Here is a 13,459-nt window from a genome sequence, read left to right as displayed (position 1 = left end):
AGGTAAATAGCAGCACTCTCTAGACATGGGCCCCCTGTTTGCCTGCTTTCCTTCTGAGTAAGGGGCGTGATGGCCACAGGTGAAAGGCCCACCAGTATGCTGTCTGGAATTCACTTTTAACATCCAGAGGCTATTGCTGCACTTCACTGAGCAATGATCAGCTATTTCAACCTTGGCCGGAGCCAAGGCCTCAGGACCCTTCTTGAGTGTTGATGTGGAGAACAGGGACAGACACACTGACAAGTGAGGGTCTGGTGAAGTGAGTGCCAACTGAGGAGATAGGGGACAAAAGGAAAAGAACTTAGTTCCTGTCAAGGACACAAGGATTCAAAGCCTATGGCTAGAAGTAAACTCCAGGTTTGGAGCCCAATCAAAATGAGGTGTCTGGATGGAAAATACCATAACTCAAGTCACACTGATGGGGAGACCCAAGGTGGCTTCTGAGGAAGCTTACTCTGGAGAAGTCCACGTCCCCACCAAGCGGGGCACGGCCAGTCTCTCCACCTAACACCCTCACTGCAACAAATTCACTCCAGCCTGGAAACTGCTTGGCTTTCCAGAAGTTTAGTGGGATATAAAAGGGCTGGTGCAAAGTGCTTTCAGAACAGCAGGAGTACATACAAATTTGTGAAGAATTGGGGAGGGGAACAATATAAGGTCTAGACTACGGGTGAATAGGAAAGGACACCTCACTCTCAAATCAGGGTCAAAGAGAAGAGGAGGGGACTGGTAACATAGAGTCCAGGACGGCAAAGAGATGTAGGTGTCCATTCCCAACCGGTTTTTACAACTGTGAAAAGGACCAAAGCTTTGCAATCAAGACAGGCCTGAGTTGGAATCCCTTCACTATAAGGAATCTTGGACAACTCATTGTCACACTGGGACTCATTTTCTTCATTTACATTATGGCACTGTTCCCCTTGCCCCAATCCTAAATGGGGTTAAATAATATGATAATAGTCTATTTATTGAGGACATTAAATAACACATGTAAAGTTGAACAAATGTCTTTTTTTTTTTTTTTACAGGGACAGAGTGAGTCAGAGAGAGGGATAGACAGGGACAGACAGACAGGAACGGAGATGAGATGAGAAGCATCAATCATCAGTTTTTTGTTGCGAGACCTTAGTTGTTCATTGATTGCTTTCTCATATGTGCCTTGATCATGGGGCTATAGCAGACCAAGTAACCCTTGCTCAAGCCAGAGGAGCCTGCGCTCAAGCTGGTGACTTCGGGGTCTCGAACTTGGGTCCTCCACATCCCAGTCCGACACTCTATGCACTGCGCCACCGCCTGGTCAGGCCAAATGTCAATTATTATATTAGTATTACTCTCTTCTCAGGAGTGTAAGAGGCAGTTCAAGTAGCTCTAAGATGGGGGGACCAGAAAAGGGGATAGAACAAGGAGCAAAGCAGAGACAGGGGGGAACTGGTTAAGAGTTGAAGGCAGGTACCCCGAGACTGTGGTCCTCCTTTGGCCTCACCCCAGCAAGCAGAAGCAGGCATATGTCTCAGGGGCAGAGAATCCCAGGTCGGAGACAGACAGAGACAAAGAATCCCAGGGGCTGGGATAGCTAAGCAGCCACGAGCAAAGCAATAGCAAAGCTGCCCCTAGGCACCAGCAGAAGCTGAACCAAGGTCCCCATGTGGACAAGAAGCTGCCTTAGGACAGGGAGCACAGCCCAAGGAAGGCATAGTCAGTTGTGGAGGTGGGAGAGTCAGAGCTGTAGGAAGCAAATGTAGTGGGGCCCAAGGGCTCCATCTGTAAGGATGGAGGGCTTGCAGAACTCCCAGTCCGAGCGGGTCAGCTCATGGAGAGGCTGCGTCCACATCCATCCTTGACAGCTGCCCTCGGAGCTCAGGCAAGGTCTCTGGGTGGGTTGGGAAACTGGGCAATAAAGTAGACCTCCGTCTCAGTCCCGTCATGGCAGCCAGTGGTCTAAGGGAAATTTGGAGAGACCAGAGGCAGCGTCTAAGGTAGATCTTGGCCAAGGAAGGGCCAGAAAACACAGGAAGGGTGGAAAAGGAAGTATAGGGTCTATGCAACTAAGAGCAGCTAAGACAGGCTGAGAAACGGTGAGGCAGAAGCAGAGAGTAGGGGGACAGACACAGCAACAGAATGAGAAAGATACAAGAAGAGAGAGAGGAAGGCACTGAGGAACCAGAAGGCATCTGGGCAGAGGAGTCCAGCAGCTTCCTAGTAAGAGGAGAAAGTGCTGAGCTTCAGGAGAAGGCGTCTGACTCAAGAAGGGGGGAGTGAGGGGATGTCTCAGGGAGGTGGGGGTGGGGGGATGTGGCCTGGCCTGGCCCAGGCGATGACTTCACAGGCATCTCCCCCCACTCCTTCCTCAGCCGCCAGCCCTAGTGACCCCCTGCCCGCATCTCAAGGGTCTAGGCCAAGCAGGCGCTGACAGGGGAGAGAAGGGGCCCTTCTGGGCCAGGCCCCCTAGCCTGGCATAGTGCCTGCTGGGAAGGAGGGGCCTAGAGGCCCAGCCCTTGTCAGCATCCCGGCCGGCACTTCGGAGGCAATTAGCAGCCCAGCTGAGCTAATCCCCCGCCTGGCGAGGCCAACACAAACAGGCCCAGGCCGGGTGCACACTCGCCTGCCTGTTTGCTGAGGGGCCCGGTGGTCCGCCAAGAACAACACCAATAACCCGGGGCCTTCTCTAGGTTAAGAGGAGGACCGAGGCTTGCCGAAGAGCTGACCATGCCCGACAGGCATACTCTGGCAGGAGCCCTGACTGCCCCAGAAAGACAGCCACTGTTCCCAAGCCTTGGGCCAGCCAGGAAGAGGAAGCTGGACACAAGGAGCCATATACTCTGATTCAGCACCCACCCCACCCCCACCCATGCCACCTGTGAGGGAGAAGGGCCAACTCAGGCTTGTGCTGCCTTGACCAGCCCAACAATCAAAGTCAGAAGGGGCTGAGCCCACTGCTCAGGAACCAAGGATTACAGGCTACATGCTGGACAGGAGAGCCCAGAGGCAACCCTATCTTTAAAGGGTTCATGGTCTAGCAAGGGAACAAACCATGGATGACCTTGGAGCAGGGCCAGACTCTAGTCCTATCAACAAAAAGGGACCCAGGAGAAGAAACAGAGGCCCAGATATTGATCCATGGGGAGATGGCACTAAGAGAAGCAGGAGGGAATCAGAGCAAACTTTGGCCCCGACTGGTCCTGGACCAGGAAGTAACTCCTCTGCACAGCCCAGCAACCACGGGAGAGCCCAGGCCCCAAGCAAGGCCCTCCTCTTATACCCCGACTTCTTGATTCCAGCCCAATCCTGCCTTCCTCAGCCCTCGACCAGGGAGCATCTCCTTCCGGAGCCAAGCCCTCTATCTTCAGTGTGGTTCCTTAGCTACCTAAGAACTGGTGGACTTTGCAACAACTTCAAGAACTGTAGCCTCCCTGGAGCTTGTACTTGGTAAAGTGACATGGTCTGTGAGGACAGGCCAGGAAGCCGTGCTGATAACGCAATACCCTACTATTTATTAAGCACCTACCAACAGTGAGGTCAGGCCCACGCTAAATACCACCACCAGCATTATCCTCTGTCATGGTCATAAGCAAATAATGAAGCAAATAGCTCCTGTTGGATAAACCAGCTGAGAGGCAGGTATATGATTCATCCCCACTTTATAGATGAGACCAAGGCTCATAGCAGAGACTTGACTATGGTGGCAAGTGTGTGTGACAGCAGTCCCCTCCTCCAATCCCACATACCTCTCCATTTTCCCTCTCCTCCCTGCTGGCCCAGACCTGCCTTTGGTGCTTCCTGGGCCAAAGGGCCTCAGTGCCTTAAGCCCACCTCCTCCCCACAAAACAGAATTATCTGTCTCTGGCTGGGCTAAGCTCAACTTGGTCGCTCTGCTGGGGACCTATACATTCCTCTGCAGACAGCTCTCTCTAGGACATAGGGTAGGAAAGCTGGAATCACACTGCTAGGGCTGACAAAGCCACAGCTGGAAAGAGCAGCCCGGCGCACCACCCCCTGCCCTGGCTGGTGTGGCAGACTTAGGTCCAGTTCCTAGCCTGCCAGATGGGCTGTCAGGTTTTTGTCCACAGCAGGAAGGGGCTGACAAGCCAGCCTGGACTCTCTTTGGGCTGTTTCCACACCTGGCTCTCGAACATCTAGCTTGAACCAAGGTATAGATGTGTAGATGAGTCCTTTTCCCCTTTAGTTCAGCCAAAAAGGGAGATATTTTTCAAAGTTTTTTTACTAGGAAACTGAAGAAAAACAAACAGATCCTAAGTACACAGAAACAAGCAGATGCCTAGGAGGACTTTAACCAGCACCTGACCAGAACCCCATAGATGCTGCTTCTCCTACACCTCCTTCCAGACATCCAGAGTCTCGTTCTAGCTCCACTGCTGGCAGCCTGTGAAGTCTGAAGCAAGCCAATGACCTCTATATCTCACCTGTCAAAGATGTAGATAATGGGCCTGACCAGGCTGTGGCACAGTGGATCGAGCGTCGGACTGGGATGCGGAGGACCCAGGTTCGAGACCCGAGGTCGCCAGCTTGGGTGCGGGCTCATCTGGTTTGAGCAAAGCTCACCAGCTTGAGCCCAAGGTCACTGGCTCGAGCAAGGGGGTTACTTGGTCTGCTGAAGACCCGCGGTCAAGGCACATATGAGAAAGCAATCAATGAACAACTAAGGTGTCGCAATGAAAAACTGATAATTGATGCTTCTTATCTCGCCCTGTGCCTGTCTCTCTGTAAAAAAAAAAAAAAATATGTAGATAATGGCAGAACCAGGGCCAAACCCAGTTCTAATTTGACAGCCTTGACTATGCAGCCTCCCCAGCGACATGATGGCTGCTGGAGGACCACATGAAACACTGAACGGGGAAGTGCTCTGTGGACGGGAAGAGCTGTAGGGGACTCTGATGGTCATCACCAGCCAGCACCCTGGTTCTTTAAGCATGAGGTAAACGTGTGGGAGGAGCAGGGATGGCACTGTAGGCTTCTGGTCCCATCAGGTTTAGATGACACAGAATTTGCTGGGTCTCTCTTCTTCTCTGAGTGTTCCCATCCCTCCTCCTCCCAGCACCTCCTGCAGCCTGGGCCTCCTCCTCATCCCCTTCTTAGACAGCAGCCGGAGCCACCTGGGAAGCTTCAGGAATGGCTGATGGGTATCACAGCCAGGACGGGGCGAGCTGCTGCCCCTCTGACTCATCAGAGCTGAGTGGATCCAGAGAAGTGACCAAGAGGATGCAGGGCTGCTGCTATGAATTCAGACTTTCAGTCAGGAAAGAGGCTGAGAGAGGGCAGCTCAATCATTCAAATCAGAAAGGGATGAGGAGACTCATTCCTCAGAAGAACAGGCATGGTGTCGTGGAAGAATTCTGAGAGCTGAAGTTGCACAGATGTGGGGCTGAACCTCTTCAAGGCCGCTCACTAGCTGGGTGACCCCAGATAAGTTAACCCTATGAGTCTCAGCTTCCTCACCTGCACCATCTCACAGGCTACTGTGGGAACTGAATCATAACGCAGACAGGTGTCTAGTAACAGTTCCTTGTCCCAGTCCCCTCACTTCTGGACTAGGACTTGCACTCTTCCCTTCCCATCTGGCCAGTTACTACTGTCACGTGCGTGGTGATGGCACCCCATACACCTTACCCCAACCATCTCCTCTCAACACCTCAGGAACATTCAAAATGGCATGATTCCAAGCTGCTCAGTTGCCCCTTTACAAACACAGCAAGCTTCAAGTTTGACAGGAAGACCCTCACATCATGAGGGGAAAGGCAGGTTACACCCCTCCAACTTGTCCTCAAGGGTCAGAGCTGTCCAGTTTACCCAGCAGAGGAATCAGCTCATTAGCAAAAAAGAGGTTCTCACCCTTTAACCCAGGGGTCCTCAAACTTTTTACACAGGGGGCTGTCCCTCAGACCATTGGAGGGCCGCCACATACAGTGTTCCTCTCACTGACCACCAATGAAAGAGGTGCCTCTTCCGGAAGTGAGGCGGGGGGAGGATAAATGGCCTCAGGGGGCCGCATGCAGCCTGAGGGGCCCTAGTTTGGGGACGCCTGCTTTAACCTATGCCCCCTGCTTTGCTTTGTTAGCTGACATTTCAAAATAAATCTTGTGACTAAAATAAGCATTTCAAATTATATATACCATTTGTCCACTAGCTATTCTAATACTTCCCAAGAGGAATCTAGTAGTTAACTGCTCTGGAGTCAAATAACCCCAGCTCCACTGCATCCTAGCTGTGTGCCTTGGATAAGTCATTGAACCTGTTTACAGACCTCTTGTGAAGATAGAGAACATAAAGCACTTAGCACATCCTGTCACACCACTGCTGCTCAGCCATCAGCTATTACTACTACTGCTATTAACACTGGAGAATGTGCCTGCAGTCACCGCTCACCTCTGATTCTGAGACTCAGTGAGCCAGATGTTTCAGAGTGAGCTCCCTGACTTCAGCTGGGCAGAGGACACTTTAGAGAAAAATGGGTGGGTGCGCCTTCTACAGACCCGTGCTTCCCGAGGACCATGCCACCTTCTGCCGTCCACACTATTGCTTACACGGTCCCACCCTTGCCTTTCTATGAGCTTTCACAGTGGTTTCTGGATCTACTATTTTTTAAAGGGGGGAGGGGTCAGGAAGCAGTGAATAAAAGTCAAATGAACTGAGGCATGCACGCTAGGAAGATATGCAACACGGCTATCTGCTAGAGGCACAAGGTGGCCTGCAGCCTGATGAGAGGCAACAGAGTGGGCTCACATCCTTAAAAGCTCTAAAACACTAACAGCTCTATAGCTGGTATTCTGGAGTCCTTCAGAATAAAGGAGTGAGGAATAGATTAAACCACCTCCATCTACTACTGTCCCTGGATTACAGAACCCCACTGCCCTTTCAAGGCCCCAGAAAAAAAGCCTCCGCCTAGGTCCAAAACCCCTGATCCCCATGTAAGACCTCCCTGGAGGGCCAGCCCACATGGCTTTGTTATAAATGATGCCCTGAACAGCTATCTGACCCACTGTCTCCTGGTCTCATCTCTGAGTTCCTGGAGCCTCGGCCAAAGACAACAGTGTGGACTTGTTTCTTTGGGGCCCAGAATGGAAGGCTCCCCAGCACCTGGGAGCAGCTGGAAGTTGGAACTCAAGGACTCATTGCTGCTGGTCTCCCCATCCCATGCCAAGTGCATCTATAAACAAGCCTTCTCAATGGATCCCTGCAGCTACTCCCAAGGGGTCAAAAAGGAGGAAAACAGGCTAGAATCAGGGCAGCCCATGGCTTACTAGAGAGACCTGAACCAGGAGGCCTGGTCTGAAAGATGGCCTGTGGGTATGGCCCATCCTATACTGCTGGCCCTGTGCCCAGAGTCTTGGATAAGTTCGCCATTGCCCAGGATTGCTGCCCTATGCCAGCTGCTGGGACCCCAAGAGGTATGGAGCCTCTGTCACTCTGCTGTAGGTCTCACTGTTTTACAAGTTGGCGAGAAAAGGAGATTGCTGGGGTGGAGATGCCTGGATGTTGGGCTGTTGTGCGTGATTCTGTTTGCTATAAAACAGCCAGACATTCCTAGGACCTGGAATCCCGCCGAGGCCATAGAGCTAGCCTTCCCGGCCATATATCTCCAGGCGGGGGACAGGCCTGAGACATCTGAGATAATAAAGACATGATTGTCTCAGCCCTGGGGCTTGTCTCCCCTTTGTCCCCGGGCCCAGCAGCCAGCAAGAAGTTTAAAGACATCCTCCCCCTTCTCCTGGGAAAGTACAAATGCATCAGATTCTATAGCCCCTGGTATGAGCTTCCCAAGAACCAGGCCTGGGATTCCTGCTCTCGTCTCACCAGAGCAGAAGGCAATCAGGGCTCCATCCCATGGCAGCAGACAGGAGAGGCAGTGAGTAACCAGGATGTGGAATTTCACTTGGGGAATATACCTTTCTCTGGGTAAGCATCTCTAATTCTCACCAACCCTCCAAAATAGGAACTTTTCAATTTTAGGGATGAAGAAACTGAAGCCAAGAGAGGTTAATGGACTTGTCCAAAGTCACAACTATTCAATGGCAAGGATGGTTTAAAACTCAGATCTGTTTACTCCAAAGCCTACAATTTCTATAGCAACTCGAACAAATTCACCCCTCCCTTTAATGCTTCTTCCCTAATGCCCAGCTTTTCAACCTCAAAGGGAGTAGTTAACCCTTTAATATCTAAAAAGAAAAATTCATGATGGAAACAAAACCCAAACTCCTTAATCTGGAAGTCAAAACCAAAGTTGCCAGCCTGGTATCCCATGAGTCATTCCTATCTCAACCTGACCAAATGTTAGCAACCATCTGTCCCAAGGGCATGTGGCTTCACGGAGGGAAGGACAGTCCTATCCATTTTGTGAATTAGTGAAATGCCAGTCCTAGCTTTCCCAACTACAAAGGGCACCATCCACACAACAGTAAAATGCTCAAGTCTAGGGAGCACTGGACTCAATCAAAAGACTCGGACTCTTGTTCAATGAGTGAACTTATAGAAGCTCAACTCTAAGCCAGTTTTTTCGTTCAGAAAACAATCACCTGTTCTACTTGCCTCCCAGCTTTCCTCAGGACAGACATAGAAGCTTTAATCAGCAGCTCCATGCATGTTCTTTCTCCTGCTGGTGTCTTCTGCATTCTGACTCCTCCTCTTCCCCCTGCCTTGCAAATATTCCCCCTTCTGTTCAAATATTGGAACTCACTGTGTGCTCAACACCATGCTGGGTACAAGGAGAGGCTCACATACAGGCTAAGAAAAGATGATAGAGACCTAACATCAGACAGTATGAAACTAGAACCAACTGGCTACAAATGAACTGAAGGGCTGGCCTGCTGAGGAACGGCCAGGGTCTGTTTAAGCCTCAGGCCTGCCCAGGACCCTCCTGGCCTGGCTGTGGGACCTCAGGACTAGAGGCTCAGCGTCCCCCTAACTCAGACACTATCTGCCCACAGGCAAGGATAAGGACCGCATCTTTCAAGGCTACTTTCAGCCCCAAGAGTTGACCCATCTGCCCCTAACTCCCTGCTTTTTCCATGCTTAACTCGCGGGCCTTGGCAAATTAAGTACCTTCAACTCTATTAGACATATAGCTTCCCTCTTTGGGAACACAAGAGGGCTGGGACAAACCAAACAGTAGAAAATCTTTCTGAAAGACACAGAGATTCCTCTTCCTTACTCATTCTGGCCGTCTAGGCTCAGAACTCTAAGAGAATGCGGAGGACATCTGGTGTAATAGTCCCAGTGGACATCATTAAGAGGGGTTCTCTGCTTGCACACATTCCAACTGACCCCAGAACATCTCTACAGCCCTAAAATAAACCAATTCCCTCCAACTCCCATCCCACATGGACATTTCACTCTTCCCTGGAAGCCCAAATATGATGCGGCTGCTCATAGGGGCAGAGTGTATCTGTCTATAACAAGCTCCTCAAAGACGGAGTCTGCACAAAGGCTTGGTTCATGATCCAAATTTTTTTAAAAATAGAAAAAATAGCCCTGGCCGGTTGGCTCAGCGGTAGAGCGTCGGCCTAGCGTGCGGAGGACCCGGGTTCGATTCCTGGCCAGGGCACACAGGAGAGGCGCCCATTTGCTTCTCCACCCCTCCGCCGCACTTTCCTCTCTGTCTCTCTCTTCCCCTCCCGCAGCCAAGGCTCCATTGGAGCAAAGATGGCCCGGGCGCTGGGGATGGCTCTGTGGCCTCTGCCCCAGGCGCTAGAGTGGCTCTGGCCGCAATATGGCGACGCCCAGGATGGGCAGAGCATCGCCCCCTGATGGGCAGAGCGTCGCCCCATGGTGGGCGTGCTGGGTGGATCCCGGTCGGGCGCATGCGGGAGTCTGTCTGACTGTCTCTCCCCGTTTCCAGCTTCAGAAAAGTGAAAAAAAAAAAAAAAAAAAAATAGAAAAAATAAAGACTGATGTTTGCCTGACGTTAACTAAAACAGTGTTTTTCAACTGCCAGTCTGCACACCAGTGTTGGTCCATAACAGTGCCAGTCCAGGGTAGTTCATTCCTTGGCAGACCAGCAGTTGAAAAACACTGAATTAAAAGACATTGTTATTTGGAAATAGCAAGCAAGATCACTGACTCTATAAGGTAGTAATGATTCTCAGAATTGGAAGTACAGGCTGCAAGTATGGATGACAAGACACTGTGGTTAGTGAGCTCTTTTCCCATCAATTTGAGAGTTTGCACTCTTCCCAGGAGCAACTAGAAAAACAGAAACTCAAGAAACCTTGCTTAGTCCCACAACCAGCCAGACTTTCTTGCTATTTCTCTGCCATCTAGTGGCTCATCTGGAGTATCACAGGTCGACCTTGTGGTCATTTTCCTTGGTCCCTCCATCATTTTCCTAAATAACGGTATTATTTAGACAGCCAAGCATTATGTTGGGTGCTTTATCTATATTATTGCTAGTCTTCATAACAACGCACAGTGAGAATTCTATTTTTCAAATATGAAAACCAAGGCTTAAAAGTAACATCACGGCCCTGGCCGGTTGGCTCAGCGGTAGAGCGTCAGCCTGGCGTGCGGGGGACCCGGGTTCGATTCCCGGCCTGGGCACATAGGAGAAGCGCCCATTTGCTTCTCCACCCCCCCCCCTTCCTCTGTCTCTCTCTTCCCCTCCCGCAGCCAAGGCTCCATTGGAGCAAAGATGGCCCGGGCACTGGGGATGGCTCCTTGGCCTCTGCCCCAGGCGCTAGAGTGGCTCTGGTCGCGGCAGAGCGTCGGCCCTGGTGGGCGTGCCGGGTGGATCCCGGTCGGGCGCATGCGAGAGTCTGTCTGACTGTCTCTCCCCGTTTCCAGCTTCAGAAAAAAATACAAACAAAAAAAAAAGTAACATCACTTGACCAGTGGAAAATACGATGCCCAAGTCTATCCTCATGCTATTGTTATCACTCCTCCTAGAGGAAAAGAAGGCCCAACACTAAAGATGATCTCAATTCTTCCACAAATTCGTGCATGTTCCAAGCTCCTGACAGTTAGTTAACATTCTGGTCAAATAGATAGTACCACTACTTGCCCCAGGATACACCAGACACAGCAGGGGGAATCAGGCAAATCACCTCACTCAATTTCTCCAGCTGAGAATGAGAGGCTACACAAAACAGGTACACAGATGTTCATAGGAATGTTATGCATAATAACCAAGAGGTGGAAACAACTCAAGAACCCATCACCTGATGAATAAATTGGACAAAATGTGGTATATCCATAAAATGAAATATTTAGCCATAAAAAGGCATGAAGTATGATATATGCTAAAACATTAAAGAACCTTAAAAACATTATGTTAAGTGAAAGAATCCAATCACAAAAGAGCACACACTGTATGCTTAACATTTACATGAAATGTCCAGAACAGGTAAATCTACCACAACAGAAAGATTAATGGTTACTTAGGGCTGAAGGGATTGGAGGCAGGAGAACAAGGGTTTAGAAAGTGATAGCTAAGGGTACAGGATTTATTTCTTAAGTCAAGATAATGTTCTAAAATATATCATGGTCATAATTACACAACTCAGTGAATATATAAAAACCACTAAATTGTCTACTTTAATTAAGTGAATTCTATTATATGTAAATTATCTCAGTAAAACTGTTGCACACATCCCCTCCCACCAAAAAAAGAGGACTGCTCTAAATATCCTAAGGCCCTTCCTTCCAGTTGTTTTTAGCAGACGAATTAATCTATCATTGTTAGTGCCAGCACTAATAACTTGGCCTTAACCACCTCAAACTGGTATTAAGTCCAATCTCATCCAAGGTTCCCTGAATAACTGTTCCATGCCCTCTCCCCAACATCTGAGTGAGCAGACTCTGCCTCTGAGAGGCAGATACCTCCCTGTCTTAAGGAACCCAAACTGCAGACATCTATATAACCACTGACTCTAGACAAGAAAAATAGGGCACAGACAGCCTGCCTCTGTCTCTGATGCTGTTTCAGAGACCTTCCTGATAAGTGACTCCAGCCTAAACTCAACAGTTCTGAGAATGTTCATTCACACTTCGGGGGCGGCCTGTACTCTGGTAAATACACTGGCTTTGGAATCAGATGTGATTTCATTATTTTACAGCTCTGTCTTGGGCAAGTTACTTAGCTACTCTGATGTTAAATTTCCTGCAAAATGGTTACAAATATGCTTCCACTACTCTTATGGAAATGGTATGTGTATCATTTGAGGCTAACATTCCAAGTCAGGTGCCCTACACAAGACTTCTGGAACACACCCTTTCCTATGAGCTCTGGCTCCAGACCTCTATTCTCTGAGAAGTCCTACCTGACAGCCCCACCTCACTGATTATTCCCTTTCAGTCTTCCAAACACTTAAGTAGAGTCTGATGGCCCACAACTCTGAAAAAACAAACTCCCCATGTCTGCAGATTTCCTGTAATTTATTAAATACTAAGTTTTGCTACTCTTCACTAGCAAGAATTGCTCATCCAGCCTTTTTAAAAAGTATCCTATGTTCTGTAACAAGGACAAAGTCCTGATCTGTGTGTAGGATCCAGGTTGATTCTGCCGCTAAATGTGCTTTATGTGACTTTGAGCAAGTACCTTCCCTTGTAAAATGAGGGACTAACAATAACCTTAGATCTCTTCTGGTGTATAAGATCCTTCGCCCCCGAAACCTATGATTACTAATACTGAATTGTTTTTTAACAACCAAACACCACTCTTAAATGAGGCAGAAAACATGTCCACAACCAGAATGTAAAAATACACTGTTGGGGTTGGACTAGCCACTTGCTAAATTTTTAGCTACATCACTAGTACTGTACCAGCTCTCTCCAACTTTTTTCTTTCTACAGGACTGAAAAAGGATTTGTCCCTAGTTTTAAAATAACTACTAAAAAGGTATTTTTATTACTCCAAGAAAAACATCAAAGTTAAATAACCTGTCCAAGATCATTCAGTAAGTAAACAATGGAGCCATGATTCAAAACCAGGCAGTCTGGCTCTAGAGTCCATGTTCTTAATTATTACTTTATACTGCCTTTTGCAAAACAGACAAGCTATAATGCCTAAGAGTAAATCATACTGAGTGATGGACCATTTTGAACCCCTTAACATTATAAAATTGGATGCCGTTCTATAGAAGAATTTCCTAACAGATCAAGCTTTGTCCTTTTGTCTGACTGAATGTTCACTGGGAATTGAAGAACCATTATCTCTAATCCTAATGACAATTCTTCAATAGGTTAGCAGGTTTTATTGCCTCACTTTACAAATGTGTAAATCAAGACTGAAAAACTAAAGTTGTTTGCTCAAACACAGCTAGGTATTGAGTCTAATTCAAGTATAGGTCTCTCTACTCCAAAATATAAGTGCTTCTCCTATTATTCAATATTGTTTTTCTTTAAAAATTAAAAAATTTATATGGAATTGGTACTAGATTTCCCAAAACACAAACAACCACAGCAAATGTTTGATTTTATATAAATTGTAATGGAGAATGTCAGGATATTTACA

This window comes from Saccopteryx leptura, chromosome 3 (assembly GCF_036850995.1).
Source record: "Saccopteryx leptura isolate mSacLep1 chromosome 3, mSacLep1_pri_phased_curated, whole genome shotgun sequence".
Taxonomy (NCBI): domain Eukaryota; kingdom Metazoa; phylum Chordata; class Mammalia; order Chiroptera; family Emballonuridae; genus Saccopteryx; species Saccopteryx leptura.
This window is presented reverse-complemented; position numbering follows the sequence as displayed.